Genomic DNA, 12,199 nt, shown 5'->3' with positions numbered 1-12,199 from the left:
GACTATGGGATAGTCTACGGACCGGATGACACGGAGGTGGAGGAGTAGTGACATACCCTAGCATCATAGAGCCGAGCAACGTAGAACTTACCTAAATAAGTTGTTGAGCTCTTTATATTTGTTATGAGTTGTAATCGTACTTAAGTAGTATCTTAGGGTGTTCTCATAGGACCTGTGAGAATACCAACTTGTTAAGACAATGTTTGTAATAAAGTATGGAGTGTTATGACCTGCAATGTTTCGTTGTACCACTCGAGGGATATGGCAATTTGTGAGGAAGCCCCTTCACAAAGATCATATCAACGACTTGTATACTACAACATGCGGTGGTATGCGGGTCACCGCAGTGGTATCGTAGCAAATGTTGCGACCTTAGGTTGGAAAAACCTAGTATAGGGAAGAAACCTGTAGGAGTCTAGTAGAAATAGTAAAGGATTCTCTAGAAATATGGTGATTATTCACTTGAGAATAGCAAAACCATATATTTTAGTGCGATAATTCTTTATTATAGCTATTATGATGCATTATCATTACTAATATTCTGCTTTTGTATACAGCCATAATGGCGAACACTTTTCCTAAGAGTACTTTGAGGAAAGTTGAGGGTTGGCTCGGTGATTATGATGGACCAATAACAGCTCTCCTGTGTGGGATGCTGAAGGAACTTCATTGTGATCCACGTATACCTGTTATCAAGTATACCTACTATGATGGGGAAATCCTAGCCAAGTGCGTATCGGTCCAACTACCGGAAAAAGCTGCGATGAGTCGTATAATGCCATACGGAGAAGCCAAAACTATCACCACAGCCTACCATATGGGCCTATTCAAGGCGATCCTTGAGATAAGGCAGCACAAGTCGATAGAACTCCTATGTTCGTAGTTTTCTCATATACCTCATGCCGAGGAAGATGAGGATCCTACTCAATCATTTGGTGTTAGCACACGTAAGTCCCTGAAGGCTGCAGACACGGCACATGGATAGCTGTAAGTCTTTATTGACCACGATGTATCTTTTACACATGAAGATGAGAGGTGAGATTGACCACATGCTAGCTGAGTTCACGGACCCTGATAAAGTCCAAACTCGGATGCGAGATTTGAGGGCACAACCACAACATACTACACCTTTCTTTAACCCAGACAGCGATGTAGATTTGAGTGACCAGTGGTCCAAGAGAAATCCACTTACAAGAGATCCACTTACACCTAACTTTGTCCCGCACTATCCACACGTGTCAGCATCGTATGATCTTGGATATGGGGAGACCATTCATGGAACATAAATCGCTCAGTCACCGATCGAGAACTCGACGGGTTGGCGTTTCGGGGAACCTTTCGGTGATGAGGAGGAGCCAATTCCATGTGATACAGGAGATGAGAGTGATGCGGTTAACCAGAATGTTAACCAAAGCTTTGAGCAGAAAGAGAAAGACACCAACTCCATTTCTTTAGATTTGGAGATGGGATTACCCAAAACATCCCAGTACGTCGTAGGTGAGAGTTCTGGAACAAAGAAAAAGAAGAAGAAGAAGATGAGGGGTCAAGTGAATAGGAATCCTCCATGGATGACTGGAGAAGAGGAGCTGTATTCCACTGGGGATATGTATGAATCCTTATCTAGTTACTTTGGCATGACAGATCTCTGTCTCGGCACTTCGTCCGATTCAGACTACATACCTACGGGAAGAACTTTCATTCCGGACGGTCTTCGGAGGACAGGCCGTTGTACCGGATGGACCCCACGGATGTACGCGGAGGCGAGCTATGATGAGGAGGAATAGAGCTCCAATGAAGAATAAAGTAATCTAGGTGGTATTGTATTAGAACGTATTTTAGATTTCCGTTGGCTTGGGCTTGGAGCCAAATAAGTGGTTTATATGTACCACATGTAATATAAGTTTGTGAGTGTGTTATGTATTATACGGTGTATATACATAATAAATGTTTGTTTTGGATTTGCTTCTTGATTTCATTGTGTGACTAGTTCGGGCAATGAGTTGAGCTCGTAAAACATTTGCATGGTGTAATTATGAGTAATCGCTCTTTGTTACAGGACTAGGGGAAATGGCGTTAGTAGAAACCGAAGAGGCTCGCAGAGAGCGGGAAGCCGAGAGAAAGAGGAGGCGGATACGTGACTAGAGCAGAAAACGCACCACCACCACCACAACCAATGTTGCACCCAGACTTCCAACAGTATATGAGGTCAATGGAGGAGGATAGGAGGCGTTACCAGGAAAGCCAGAGCAAAAACATGCAGGATTTCTTTACCCATGTCATTAATGATAGGGGTAATGAAGGCAAGGGAGTAACACTATCGGACTTCCAAAATGCAAGACCACTACCATTCACATCAGCTCCAGAACCAATGGACGCTGAAGATTGGCTCATGGATACGGAACGGAAGTTGAAGACCGTTGGTTGCAACGATGAGGAGAAGATTAGATACACCACTTATCTGTTGTCAGGACCAGCAGCATCATGGTGGGAGAACCTTGTAGCAGTACACCCTCCAGATAAGGTATTCACCTGGGAGGAGTTCAAGAAGAAGTTTCGGGATGCTCATGTTCTGGACAGCGTGGTGGAGCTGAAGAAGAGGGAGTTTGAAGAACTAAGATAGAATACTGCACCAATCATGCAGTATGTTCGGGATTTCAATAGGTTATCCAGGTATGCACCTGAGGATGTAGATACAGAGGAGAAGCGGAAGAAGCGGTTCATGAAAGGCATGAATCCATACATGAAGATGCAACTGAGGTTGGCACGGACTGCCGAATTCCAGGAACTGGTTGACTCGGCAATCACTTTCGAGGATGACTACAGGCAAGTCCAGGAGGACAGGAGGAAGAGGGCTCGTATAGAGCCAAGGAAGTACCCAATCAGTAAACCAACACCTGATCGGAGTTTCAAACCCCGATACCGACCTACTACTGGTAACCAATACAACCGGGGAGGTCAGAGTCAGAACCCAATCAACCAGATCATCTGCAACAATTGTGGCCTAAATGGTCATTTGCGTATGACCGTCGAAACCCGTAATCATCTCTGCTATGGTTGTGGGAAGGAAGGACACATCAAGCCGGAGTGTCCAAACAAGTCATCTTGGAGCGGACAGAGCTCTGGAGGACGAGGTGGAAACAACAACAACAACCGCAACAACAACAACAACAACCGCAACTACAACAACAACAACAATAAGAGGGGAAAGCCTTATGGAAAGCTGAATTGCACATCTTTGGAACAAGCGGAAGAGTCGGATCAAACAGTCTTAGGTACGCTAAGCATTCTTACTCATCCTGGCAAAGTATTATTTGATACTGGAGCAACCACATCATTTCTTGCATTGGAATTTGTGGAAAAATTCGGGCTTAGATGTTCTAAGTTAGAAACCCCTATAACTGTTCTATCCGTGGGGGGAACGATTTTAGTAACCCACGTGAAAGAAGCACAAGTCCTAACCATATGTGACTGTGTGTATTTCGCGGACCTATTCATCATACCCATGAAGGACATATCAGTCATCTTAGGGATGGATTGGTTGACAGAAAATGGAGCGGTGATTAACTGTGGAGACAAAACAGTATCACTTCGCAACTCCATAGGAGGTCGAATAGTGTTCCAAGGAGATAAGTACAGTGAGTTGGAGATCGGATTGGAACTCAATAGCTTGAAGGAAGTGAGAATTGAAGATATTCCTGTAGTGAATGAGTTTAAGGATGTATTTCCTAAGGAACTACCGGGAATGCCACCCGATAGAGAGATAGAATTCACAATCGATCGATTCCGTGCACAAGACCAATAGCACAACCACCATATAAGATGGGGCCAAAGGAGTTAGTGGAACTAAAAGCTCAGATAGATGAACTGGAACAGAAGGGATTTATTCAAGAAAGTGTGTCACCATGGGGTACACCAGTTATTTTTGTGGATAAAAGAGATGGAGGAAAGAGAATGTGTGGAGATTACAGAAATTTGAACAATGTAACTATTAAGAACAAGTATCCTTTACCTAGAATTCAAGATCTTTTTGATCAAGTTCAAGGAGCAAGAGTCTTCTCAACGATAGATTTAAGGTCAGGATACCATCAAATCAAGATCAAGAAGGAGGATGTACCAAAAACAGCATTTGTATCAAGGTATGGACACCATGAATACTTGGTTGTACCATTTGGACTAACAAATGCACCAGCAATTTTCATGAATTTGATGAACAAGATATTCATGAAGTACTTGGACAAGTTTGTGATAGTGTTCATAGATGATATTCTAATCTATTCCAAAGATAAAGAAGAACATGCCAAGCATTTGAAGATAGTTCTGCAAACTTTGAGAGAACATCAGCTATATGCGAAGTTTAGCAAGTGCAAATTTTGGTTAGATAGTGTTGAATTTCTTGGACATGTTATAACCAAAGAAGGCATAGCGGTGAATCTAAGCAAGGTTCAGTCCGTATTGGAATGGAAATCACCTAAAAATGCTAAAGAAATACGAGGATTTCTTGGTATGGCAGGCTATTATCGGAGATTCATAGAGGGATTTTCGAAGATTGCAGGACCAATGACCAAGTTACTCAAGAAAAATACTCCATTTGTATGGACTGATGAGTGTGAAGCCAGCTTCCAAACACTCAAAGATAAGTTAACCACAAAGACCGGTATTAGCGGTTCTGAACTGGAAAGGATTATACGGTGTATTGTGATGCTTCCAAGAATGGACTTGGATGTGTTCTTATGCAAGATCGGAAGGTAATAGCTTATGGATCAAGACAGTTGAAACCACATGAACACAACTACCCAGTACATGATCTCGAGTTAGCGGCAGTTGTGTATGCTTTGAAGAGTTGGAGACAATTTCTACATGGATCCAAGTGTGAGTTATACACCGATCACAAAAGTTTGAAATATTTCTTCACCCAGAAAGAATTAAACATGAGACAGAAGAGATGGTTGGAGTTGATTAAGGATTACGACCTTAAGATCAACTATACACCAGGCAAAGCTAATGTAGTAGCAGATGCCCTAAGTAGGAAGAGTACGGAGAATCAACCTACGGAATGGGAGATTCCAAAGGAACTTCGGAAAGAGTTAGAAGATGCTCAGCATTTTGTTTATTCAAGGTGATGTCAAAGGAAGTATAGCAACCATGAGGATTATGGATGAGATGTACTCGGACTTGAAATATGAGATTATCCTAAAGCAAGCGGATGATTTGTTCATCCAAGAGGAAATCAAGAGGATTGGCGAAGGAAGACCATCGAATTCCATCTAGGGGATTTTGATTCATTATACTTCCGAGAAAAGGATCCGTGTACCGGATGATCCGAAGTGAAGTCAATCATATTAAAAGAAGCACATGAAACCCCTTATTCCATACATCCGGGAAGTACTAAGATGTATATGGATTTGAAGGAGATGTTCGGTGGAACAACATGAAAAGAGAAATAGCACAATATGTCTCGAATGTCATACATGTCAACGAGTGAAGGCAGAGCATCGTAGTCCTGCGGGATTACTCAAACCACTAGAGATACCGGAATGGAAATGGGATGAAATAGGAATGGATTTTGTTACCGGTTTACCAATGACTAGTAAGAGGAAGGATATGATATGGGTAATAGTGGACGGACTCACCAAGAGTGCTCATTTCATAGCCGTAAACACAAAAGATAAAGCAGAAAACCTTTTCGATATTTATGTCAAGGAAATTGTGATTAAGCAAGGAGTACCAAAGAAGATAGTCTCGGATAGAGGTTCGATTTTCACATCAGCATTCTGAAACAACTACAAGAATCTTTGGGATCCAAGTTGGATTTCAAGACAAAGATACCATCCACAAACCGGAGGACAAACCGAAAGAACCAATCAGATACTTGAGGACATGCTTAGAGCTTGTGCTCTGAACTTTGGAGGCTCATGGGAGGACCATTTACCTTTAGCGGAGTTCTCATATAACAATAGTTATCAGAGTAGCATCCAGATGGCACCGTACGAAGCATTGTACGGAAGGAAGTGTAGATCACCAATTTGTTGGTATGAAACCGGAGAGAACAAGGAATTTACACCGGACTACATCAAGGAGAGACAAGACGTCATCGAGGTGATCCGGGATAGACTCAAAATAGCCCAGAGTCGTCAGAAGAGTTACGCTGACTTAAAGAGAAGAGATTGGGAACCGAAAGTGGGAGACATGGTTTATCTGAAGGTTAGCCCAATGAAAGGACTTAAGAGGTTCGGAGTGAAAGGAAAGTTAAGCCCTCGATATATTGGACCATTTAAGATAATCAGTCAGAATCGAGGAACAGCTTTTGAGTTGGAGTTACCGGCACAACTAAGTCAAGTTCATAATGTATTTCATGTATCACAACTCAGAAAGTGTTTGAAGGCACCGGACGATCCTATCACATATGAAGAAATAGAATTGCAATCTGACCTAACTTATGTGGAAAGACCGGAAAAGATTTTGGAAGTACAGTGGAAGAAGTTAAGGAACAGGGCAATCAAATATTGTAAAGTGCAATGGCAACATCATCCTGAGCGAGAAGCAACTTGGGAGACGGAAGAAGAATTAAGGAAGTCTTACCCCGAGATGTTCAGGTACCAATCTTAACTTCGGGACGAAGTTTCTATTAAGGGGGAGAGGCTGTAATAACCCAGAACATAGGAACAACGAAGGGTAGATTTAGAAATGGGATGTGCATTTCATCACAAAACGGGGGAAATTTTCGCGCTTCATTGCAACTAAACCTAAGAGGGATCGAGGTTCTATCTCATTTTGCACTTAGGGTTAGGCAATGTGAGTTAGGGAAATTTCGACATGATCTCTTTTGTATCTTGTTGATTTGGGGAATTGATTTCATTTGACAAGTGCTAATACATTTAACAATAAGCATTGAACAATATAAAATAGAATTCATAATTTAAACACAACTTATGAATTCAAACAACTTTGAATTTCAAAGTGAATCATAAATACAATGTTTATTCCAGAATATAAATATTAAATAAATCAAAAGCTCATAAACAAAAACTTGGGCTTTATTGATATCACAACACAAATTACATTGTCTTTACAAAATTCTTGATACAAGAATTGATGAATAATAAACAGAAATAAAAATGAAGATTACAATATGATTCCTAAACTAAAACCTAGACTATATAACTTGAAGTATTTCTTCATAGCCATGTCCATCTTCAAACCTGCAAAACAAAGAATCAACACTAGCCAGAATGTTAGTGTTAGCCAAAGATTCAGTTTGGACAGTGTAAACTATCACAGCACACTTGTGCTTGTCCAAAACCATGGACAGCACAAGATAAGGGCAGCAGCAGACCAAACCTGAGCACACACCAGGGGCTCAAGTTTCAGCATATGAGAGCACACAGCTCAAGTGTGCTGGGCAGCAACAGCAAGGCCATGCAACAGCTTAGTCACCAAGACAAGCCAGGATTGTGTGTCAATGCAAGGATAGAAGCAGGGTTCATATAAAAGGGGCACAAACCCTAGAAATCATAACCAGACGACCAGATAAGATTCACCAGGTAAGGGTGAAGCAAGAACAAGCTCAGTTCATCCAGTTCTTGAGCAAGAACAGAACCAACACACACAACCACTTAAGCCACCAGAAATCATGGTGACCTAGAAGATCATCCAAGATCTGGAGGTGAAGGGCTGTGAACAAACCCAAGTCTGCATCAACAAAACATTTCTTTCTAGGAGCTGGAACAAGGTATACCTAGTTCGTGGAAAAGATCCAATGGATCTAATCCATCATATGCATGACATAGTCATGGGGTTGAGCAGATGCTCAACAGGGTGAATCATCACTTGGTTTTCACCAAGGATCATTGCTAGTCTAAAAAGCCACCAAAATAGAAACCATCTAGATACAGATCTTGTGCACAGAAGCAAGATCTGATGCACAGATAGCACCAGTAGATGAGTTACAATAAATAGCAGCTAGTATAGACTACACAGAAAATCCTAGGCACATAACCATCAGTAAAACCCTAGATTTCTTCACAGGCAAGCATATTGGCATTCATAGTTAGTATGATCCCCAAATATGCAAGCAAAGTTGAGTAGCCAACAAGATCCAACCAATCATGTGAGCAACCAGTCAGTAGCAAGGCTACTGAGGTCACATCACACTTAGCATAAAATAAGAGAAAGCCAAATATATCACATCACTATCCAGAAATGGATTCAGATTCTATTTTGCTTGCTAGATAATCATGAACAGTCAAATCATTTGCAAGCAAGTAACTTAATCATCACTGCATAAGCAGTTCATCATAATTTAAGTAATACAAGCATGAATTTATCACAGATCCATGCTAAGCATGACAGTAGCACACTGTTAAGCAACACAGTTAATCTATAGCCACTAGAACAAGTCTAGGTAGCTAAGATAAGCAACAGCACAAGTAAGCAACAGCACAGTGATGCTTGAGCATCAGCATCACCAGATAATTAACTCATATAGACACAGTATTAGCCAGTAAGCAATCACTGACAATCAATTGATCAAATGGATCAATTATAGCAAGCCAAGCTACACAGGGAAGTTAGCCAACAAGCAAGGAATGATCCAATGGATCATTGGCTTGCAGAGGTAGTACTGAATCATATCACAGGCACCTCTGGCACACACACAAGTGTCACAGATGCATCACAAGTACACCTAGACAAGCAAGCATGATAGACCAGTAAGCATAAGCAAGTCGTAACCAAGCATAGCATGGCATAGTTAGCTACTGAGCAAGCACAGTAGAGCATGGCAAGTGTAGAGCATGCTAGGAGTAGCAGAGAAGCAAGCACAGCATGAACAGCAAGCAAAGCAGCATGTGCCAGTACCAGTAAATGGTAATTGGGCCATGAGCTTGCAATTAACAGAAGCACAGGCAAATTGCATAGGAATAGCATAGCTCTGTGTGATCACAGGATCACCAGAGAGCAGCAGAGCATGAGGAGGAAGAAGAACAGAAGCATGGGAGGCGCACAGAAGAGGTAGAGGAGAGACAACACTTACTTGCGCCTGGAAGCAGAGGCTAGGGCATGGCGAGGCAGTGCTCGCGTGGCCCTAACAGCTGCAAATCCAGGGTAGGCGCCGACGTTACGCCGGCGTTACACCAACGAGCACGTACATCACCACAGCAGCGCGGCACGGAGAGGACGGCACTGGTACTGCAAGCAGCACCGCACCAGGTCGGTCTCAGGGGGCGCGTACGTCGACGGCGAGGACGAGAGTTCGCCGGAGAACCACCAAATCGTCCGAGGCGATTCTCCAGTGGATCCAGATCGGAGGCGATTCGCCAGGAGAGGACGAGAAGGGAGAAACTGCGCGGACAGATCGATAGATCTGCTCACGGCGGTTCAGGATCGGTTGGTGGCTACGGCGGAGGAGGCCGGCGATGGCCGGAGCAGGGCGGCGGCCATGGCGGCGACGCCATCGCCACGGGAGTCGCCAGACGGTTAGGGTTAGACGAGCGAGTGAGAGGGCCAAGTGAGAGTGAGTGAGGTGGGCCGCTTCGGCGCCACCGAACCCAAAAGGGGGCCAGCCTTATTGGGCCGTCCCTGGGTTAAGTTATTGGGCTGGGCCCAATAGGGGTCCAGAGGGGTATTTTGGTCTTTTACATTTAATAAAAGATCAAAACTTTACCAAATTTTAATAAATCATAAACAACTCTAAAAATCCAATAAAAATTGGATTTATGAATGAAAAATAAATCTTAACAAGAATAAAATATGAAATGGAATTTATGAAACAAATTCAAAATTATGAATTTTTAGAATTTAAATAATAACTTGGAATTTAAAATTATTATTTCCTTGTAATTCAAATTCAAGGAAAAATCTCAAATAAGTTCAAATATTTATTTTCAAACATTTCAAAATGAAATTCTACTAATCCAAGTCATTTCTTTTGAAAGAGGGTATTTTTCCCAGAAAAATACTATACTCCTTTTTATTCCAAAAACTATAGAGTTCACTCTATAATTTCAAATTATTTTGGAATGACTAAGGTAATCATCAAGTAAAATCATTTTACTTTGAATTGTTGTACTTTGTGTGAATCACAATGATTAATACTTTTAAATCAATTGTAAATTACCGTCAAAGACATAAATCTTAAATACAACCCTAAATTGTAATAACTCATTGGGGTAAAGGAATTCAACATAAAATAATCCATCCATGATTGCATTATTTGGATTTTTATAACATTGTCCTTACCGGACAATGATGCTTCTTACAGAACCCGAGGTCCAGGTTCCATCAACTGCATTGAACTGCACTATCTCGCAGTCCACGTGCAAGTTCACCCTTGCTCATGTCAATTTGATTATTTTCTACTACTTTAATGCAAAGCTATATACTTATCATTCCCGCATCGCAAATGAAATGTTATTTTCCAACTATGAATATGACTATGGGGCTGGCAATGGAACCATGGGATGTGTTGATATGCTGGAGGTTCCATTGCACTGGGTTATATCACCCGGGGATTAAGTCCCAATGCCGTCCCGGGATGCTCGCGCCGTACAAACCGCGTTGACCATGAGATCTATAATGGCTCTGGAAAAGCCAAAGTATCTTTTCCTTCTGCACGCCAACGGATCGGAGAGCCGGTGGGGTGCTGGAGGCACTGCCGCAATAGGTTGGGAAATCCTTTTAAATCCCCATCCAATAGTGATGATAAGCTCTACGATCTATGAGGGATTGTCCGGAGTACACCATGAGTAAAGCCGTATTATCTGGGAAGTCTACTTTGGAGGTGTACGGTTGGACAAAAGGGTGGGTTTGCAATCGCGGAGAAGGCGGTGTGGGCTTGGATCTTTATACCTGGCCTCACACCAAAGGAAGTGTGAACGGGGCAAGTCCCTGCGGATGGCAAAAAGGGTGAGATCTCTTGTGGGAAAAGTAACGCACCTCTGCAGAGTGTATCAAATTGTGGCTGTCACTCCCTGTTCCGGGAAGGGAACTGCGAACGCGGCAGGAAAGGAACTCCACAAAGTTCTGGTCAACCTGTGAAGACTGACGGGCATAGTTTTCATAATAAAAGCAACCTTTTGAAGAAATGTTTTCAAAACATGCATTGACCTGCGATTTCCTGATCAATGGTCGTAGCTAGTGCATCAAACACCTTTTATTCTTTTAGAACTTGCTGAGTACCTCTGTACTCACTTTCTTTCGACACCCTTGCTAGACTATGATCCGGAAGTGGAGGCTATCAACGATGGAGCACCAGAAGGAAGCTACGAGCTAGTCTACGAAGAACCTGATCTTACCGGCGGAGTGGAAGGCGTAGACTATGGGATAGTCTACGGACCAGATGACACGGAGGTGGAGGAGTAGTGACATACCCTAGCATCATAGAGCCGAGCAACGTAGAACTTACCTAAATAAGTTGTTGAGCTCTTTATATTTGTTATGAGTTGTAATCGTACTTAAGTAGTATCTTAGGGTGTTCTCATAGGACCTGTGAGAATACCAACTTGTTAAGACAATGTTTGTAATAAAGTATGGAGTGTTATGACCTGCAATGTTTCTGTTGTACCACTCTGAGGGATATGGCAATTTGTGAGGAAGCCCCTTCACAAAGATCATATCAACGACTTGTATACTACAACATGCAGTGGTATGCTGGGTCACCGCAAAAGACAACCAGCACAACTATCCAAATATGCTCTAGACTCAACGGTTAGTCCACTATAGAATATATCAAGTAAATCATGCTTTTCCAAATCATGTCTAGGTCGAGCCCTGATAAGAGAGCAAAATCTTGCCCATGCTTCAGGCAATTTCTCTCCATCTTCCTGGTCAAAGCTATAATTTTTTTGTAAAGCAGCATGTTGAGCACTAGCAGGAAAGAATTTCCGAAAGAAAACATCAAGCAAATCACTTGGACTTTTAATAGAACCAGGAGGAAAATTATTATACCAAGTTTTAGCATCATCCTTTAATGAGAAAGGAAAAATTTTAGCAACGAAATAAGTACGCATCTTGACATCATCAGAAAACAAGCTACTCATAGAAGAAAGTTCATTCATGTGTTCTACTGCACTTTCTTTTTCAGTACCACAAAAGGGTGTTTTCTCAACAATAGCTATATGTGATAGATCAAGAGAAAAATCATAATCTTTATCCTTAATGCATATAGGAGATGTGGCAAATTTAGGATCAGGAGATAGCTTAT

The sequence above is a fragment of the Lolium perenne genome, chromosome 4 (assembly GCF_019359855.2).
Source record: "Lolium perenne isolate Kyuss_39 chromosome 4, Kyuss_2.0, whole genome shotgun sequence".
Classification (NCBI taxonomy): domain Eukaryota; kingdom Viridiplantae; phylum Streptophyta; class Magnoliopsida; order Poales; family Poaceae; genus Lolium; species Lolium perenne.
Note: the sequence above shows the minus strand (reverse complement) of the source record.